Source organism: Montipora foliosa, unplaced genomic scaffold (assembly GCF_036669935.1).
Source record: "Montipora foliosa isolate CH-2021 unplaced genomic scaffold, ASM3666993v2 scaffold_474, whole genome shotgun sequence".
In the NCBI taxonomy this organism is placed as follows: domain Eukaryota; kingdom Metazoa; phylum Cnidaria; class Anthozoa; order Scleractinia; family Acroporidae; genus Montipora; species Montipora foliosa.
The window spans coordinates 190,001-195,745 of NW_027179783.1; positions in this window are offsets into that span (position 1 = coordinate 190,001).

Below are 5,745 nucleotides of genomic sequence, written 5' to 3' on the forward strand. Positions count from 1 at the left end.
TTTAAGTAGGGACGTGGGGAGCTGGCTATTGTTCCTCTTAAAATCCCTACTCGTAATTAATCTCAATAGGGACGTGAGGAGCTGCGGCTTGCTTGCCTAATCACCCCGTACTCGTGATTAAGAAGTTAACTTATTACATTTTGTTCATAAAAATATATGGATGCCAAGCAGTGCTTTGTAAACTATGCTTTGCGGAAGATTCCATGTCCATTGCTCTTTATGCTTTTATTTCTAGGTCGATTTCTAATAATATTATAAGTCAACTCCCAGAAAAGGTTTTCTCAGGGCTCGCAAGTCTAAACGGACTGTAAGTATATTTCCCCAAAATAAAAGTTTTAAAATATCACTTAGCTTTGTGCCTGGTTGCTTTAGAACGATTTTCTTGATTTTACTGGTAAGTGACTCGCACAAATGTTCTAAATGAAATCTCACCAGTATTTGAGAACCCTTTAAGACGTCTACAATTAAATTGCATTTAAACTTTATTCTTCTAAAATTGACACTAAATGTTATTTAATTCCATTCCCACTTATTTAAAATAATGGGCCCCTTTAAGTAGAGTTTACACTACAGAGTCAGTGTGTATCTAAAAAAAACAGCATTCCAGACGAAGACAAGCCGAGATGCTTCCTCCCCAGGATAACACCGCAACAACAGGATACCCACGTAACCATCACCAAACCATCAACTGTGCACCTGGATCACCGCATATTTTCCAAAGGGTCTTGCTTACTGTATTACTTATTAGACCAGGTAGGACCAGCCATTGCAGCAACAATAAACTCTCAAAACATTCATTCTTAAATATCCGCAAAAGGACGATCATACCTTCCTTTTAAAGATGGGTGGAATAATCTTTTCCAACGTTTGCCGTCTCAACTTTTAATGCAGAATATAAAATAAGCTTACCAAATTGGGTTTGAATAGGGAGGTGGTGAGCTGGCTATTGCTCCCCTTAACACCCCTACTCGTATTTAAAAAGTAAACTTATTATTATTTTTTTTAATGAAAATATATGGATACCAAGCAGTGCTTTGTAGACTATGCTTTGCGAAAGATTGTATGTACATTGCTTATTAAGCTTTTATTACATTTTAGGTATATTTATAATAATACCATAAGTCAACTCCCAGAAAAAGTTTTCTCAGGTCTCACAAGTCTACAATGGCTGTAAGTATAATGCTTTAAATAAAAGTTTTAAAATATCACTTAGCTTTGTCCTTGGTCGCTTCACAAAGTATTTCTTGACTTTGTTCATAAGTGACTCGCACAAATGTTTTAAAGGAAATCTCACCAGTAATTGAGAAACCTCCAGGACGTCTACAATTAAATTGCATTTAAAATTTATTCTTCTAAAATTGACACTAAATGTTACTTAATTCCATTCCCACTTATTTAAAATAATGGGCTCCTTTAAGTAGAGTTCACACTACAGAGTTAGAGCGGATCTAAAAAAAACAGCATTCCAGACGAAGACAAGCCGAGATGCTCCCTCCCCAGGCTAACGCCGCAACAACAGGATACCCACCTAACCATCACCAAACCATCAACTGTGCACCTGGATCACCACCTATTTTCCAAAGGGGATTGGAGGAGGGCACGCCTGTCAGATCATGCCAGGATCCCAATTACTATATCACTTATTAGACTAAGTAGGACCAGCCATTGCAGCAACAACAACAAACTCTCAGACATCCATTATGAAGTATCTGCAAATACAGGATCACACCTTCCTTTTAAAAATGGGCGGAATAATCTTTTCCAACCTTTGCCGTCTCAACTTTTAAAGCATGGCATGGCCGCGTAGGGATACGAATTTTATCTCTGAATGCTGAAAGTATCTCACACGAGTGAGAGAAGCGAACGAGTGAGAGATACTTTCAGCACTCGAAGATAAAAGTCGTATCCCCAAGCGGCCATGTAATGTTCTATTTATTATATTGATATTGATGAAATGTCCAGACTTAAAACAAAGTGTTTTATTCATTTTCGAAATGATGAAAAAGTGGTGACCAACCGCTAAAACACCCATGTTATGTAACATGAAACAATATATGAAAGTTATGAAAAGCAAATCATGATAATGTAAAATTTTGCCATAAAAATTTTAATGTACTACAGAAAAATTGTGTTGAAGCTCAAAAGTATCTTACAATCAAGACGAAGCTCGCATTTTATTGGCTTATCGTGTTCGTTACCATGACTGCACCTCTATTCTCACATGCAAAAGATAAAAATGATATGTTCACTGCGCGCGGTGAAGATATGATTTTTTTCGTAAAAGGAGAAATCCTGGTATTTCATCGGTATGTATATAATAAATTTATGATAATAACATAGGTCAATCCCCACGAAAAGTTTTCTTGGGGCTCAGGAATCTACAATGGCTGTAAGAATAATGCTTCAAATAAACGTTTTAAAATATCACTTAGCTTTGTGCCAAGTCGCTTCACAAAGATTTGCTTGACTTTGCTAATAAGTGTCTCGAATAGTTGTTTTAAACAAAATATCAATAGGGACGTAAGGAGCTGCTACTTGCTCCCCTAAGCACCCCTACTCGTGATTAACAAGTAAACTTATTACATTATGTTCATAAAAGTATATGGATCACCACATATTTTCCAAAGGGGATTGGGGGAAGGCACGCCCGCTAGATCATCACAGGTTCCCAGTTACTGTAACATTTATTAGTCCAGGTAGGACCAGCCATTGGAGCAACAAGAGCAAACTCTCAGACATTCAATCTGAAGTATCCGCAAAAGCAGGATCATACCTTTCTTTTAAAAACGGGTGAAATAATCTTTTCCAGCCTTTGCCGTCTCATTTTTTAAGACAGAATATAAAAGAAGCTTACCAAAGTGGGTTTAGATTTGGATGTGGTGAAGCTGGCTATTGCCACCCGTAACACCGCTACTCGTAATTAAAAAGTAATCTTATTACATTTTTTAATAAAAATATATAGATACCAAGCCGTGCTTTGTACACTATGCTTTGCGAAAGATTGCATGACTTTGTACATTGCTTATTATGCTTTTATTTCATTGTAGGTATATTTATAATAATAACATAAGTCAACTCCCAGAAAAGGTTTCCTCAGGGCTCACAAGTCTACAATTCTTGTAATTGTAATGCAATAAATAAAAGTTTTGAAATATCACTTACGTTTGCTCCGGTTCCCTTGACAAAGATTTTCTTGACGTTGTTAATAAGTGACTCGCACAAATGTGTTAATTGAAAATCTCACCAGTAATTGTGAACCCTTCAAAACGTCTACAATTTAATTGCATTTAAACTGTATTCCTCTAAAGCTGACACTCAATAGTATTTAATTCCATTCCCACTCATTAAAAATAAGGGGCCTCTTTAATTAGAGTTCACACTGCAGAGTCAGAGCCGATCTAGAAAAAAAAAAACAGCATTCCAGAAGAAGACAGGGCGAGATGCTCCCGTCCCAAGCTAACGCCGCAACAACAGGATATCCACGTAACCATCACCAAACCATCAACTGTGCACCTGGATCACCAGATATTTTCCAAAGGGAATTGGTGGAGGGCACGCCTGTTAAATCACTCCAAGGGTCCCAATTAGTGTATTACTTATGACACCAGGTAGGTCCAGCCATTGCAACAACAACACACTCTCAGTCATCCATGCTGACGTATCCGCAAAAGCAGGATCATATCCTCTATTTAAAATGGGTGGGATAATATTTCCCACCCTTATCTGTCTCAACTTTTAAGGCAGAAGATAAAAGAAGCTTATGGTTTTGAAGAGGTACGTGAGGTACTGCCGCTGGCTTCCCTAAACCTCCTTACTTGTGATTAAAAAGTAAACTTATGACATTTTTTCATAAAAATATATAGATGTCAAGCAGGCCATGAAGCCCTCATTCAGAGCTATTGGAAAGGCATTGCTGCCATAAAAAAAACCCGAATCGGCCAAGGTCTCCGAAGATGTTGCAGGAAAGTGGCTAGTAAATGCATTTGCAGGTCTTTCTTCTGACCCCGCAGTGTCCAGCCAGTCGTAAGGAAAATTTGGTTTCATCAAACGTGTCGATAAAGGTCGAATTACCACTGTGAAGGATTTGGAAAGCTGACATTTCGAGCGTGAGACCTTCGTCAGAGCAAATGGGGGAATTGTGGGTGTTGTTGGTTGTATGGGGGTGTGGAGGAGCTTTGCTATTGATGGAAATATTATAGTAACATGAATTTGTGAATAAATTGATGGAGTGAGAGATGTTTATTGATTCCTTGAGGATAGATTGTACCTATTTGAGAGGTGAATTTTTTTTGTTCTAGATTTTTGCGGCTTTCTGTGTTCCCGTGGTGTAAGGATAGACCGCAAAAGTATCATGTTGTTGTGGGAGTGATTAGGAAGATTGAAATGGCGCGCAACTGGTTTTGATGCATCTGTGTCGTTTTAAGGTGTTTGCGAAAGCGGTCCGCCAATATTCTCCCTGTTTCGCCTATGTAGGCCTTCTTACAGAGTGTGCAGGTTATGCAATATATAGATGACATTTGCAGAGATGCATGTAAAGTGGTCAGTAATTTTAACGGATCGATTCGATCCTGAGAACTTAACCATGTTAGAAATAAAAGTACAAGTTTTGCATCGTTTGCGTCTACTTTTAAAAATTCCCGGTTGGTTGTCAGACTGCGCTCTTAACTGAAACGTTGCCTACGTTTTTGTCGCGTTTGAATGAAATGAGTGGTGGTAGAGGAAATATACGTTTAGTTTCGAGATCATTGCGCAGAATTTTGAGTTTTTTAGAATGACATTTTTGACTGCTTGCACAAGGTTTTGTGGATGGTAGGTGAGGGTGAATGGAATTCTGTTGGTTTCTTCGTTCTGTTCCGTTTGTAGTGCGGTTTCTCGATCAATTTCTTCACTGTTATTTTCAAAGAGTTAATTTCACTCCAGTGCCGGAGTGAAAAACTGGAGTAAAATAAAGCGGAGTAAAATGTATTCCTGAGAGGAGTTAATTTAACTCCACTAAGAGTAAATTATACTCTTACTAGTTAATATTCAAATGCCTTGACTTTGCTAGAGTAAATTTTACTCTCCCTACAGAGTAATATAATATTCTGGAGTTAATTTTACTCCTGTTTATCGGGATACTGAGTAAAGTTTTCCCCACTTGAATTCTACTTTCTGAGAAAAAAAGGAGAAGAGGATTTTACTCCCATGTATTTTTGTAGAGTAAATTTAAGTTTAGCCAGTCCAAGATGTGGAATTGGGGTTGTTTTATTTTTGTGGAATCCACTGATTAATTCCTTGTTTTCAAGGAGTTGGAATGGAGTACTCCACTAATAAAGAGTAAATTATACTCCCCTCCAAGTCAACACCTTTACAGGATTAAAATCCTAATTTAGTGAGGGTCAATACGATGAGGCCGCTCTGAATCTTGCTGGTTTTTTCGTTTTTGATTGGACGACGCGCTAAGAAAGAAAGATCGTTATCCTCCGCCATCTTGGATAACACACTAGAGAACAGACTGGAAACTAGTGAGCCTTTTTGGTCAGCAGTCACCGGTGCAGCTCTTACTGATTTTCGGCGGGTCTTTCGGCGGTTTTATTCAAGTTTGAATCAACGATCACTATTTGTGCTGACGAGTTTTTCGTTTGTGTACTCTTTAAATGCTGATCCAAAGCAAGGAAATGCTTACAACAACTCAAGCAATAAGGCAAGCGTTTACTGAACTATGAAACTATGCACTAAAACGTACGTCCAAACTCTTTCCGCTCT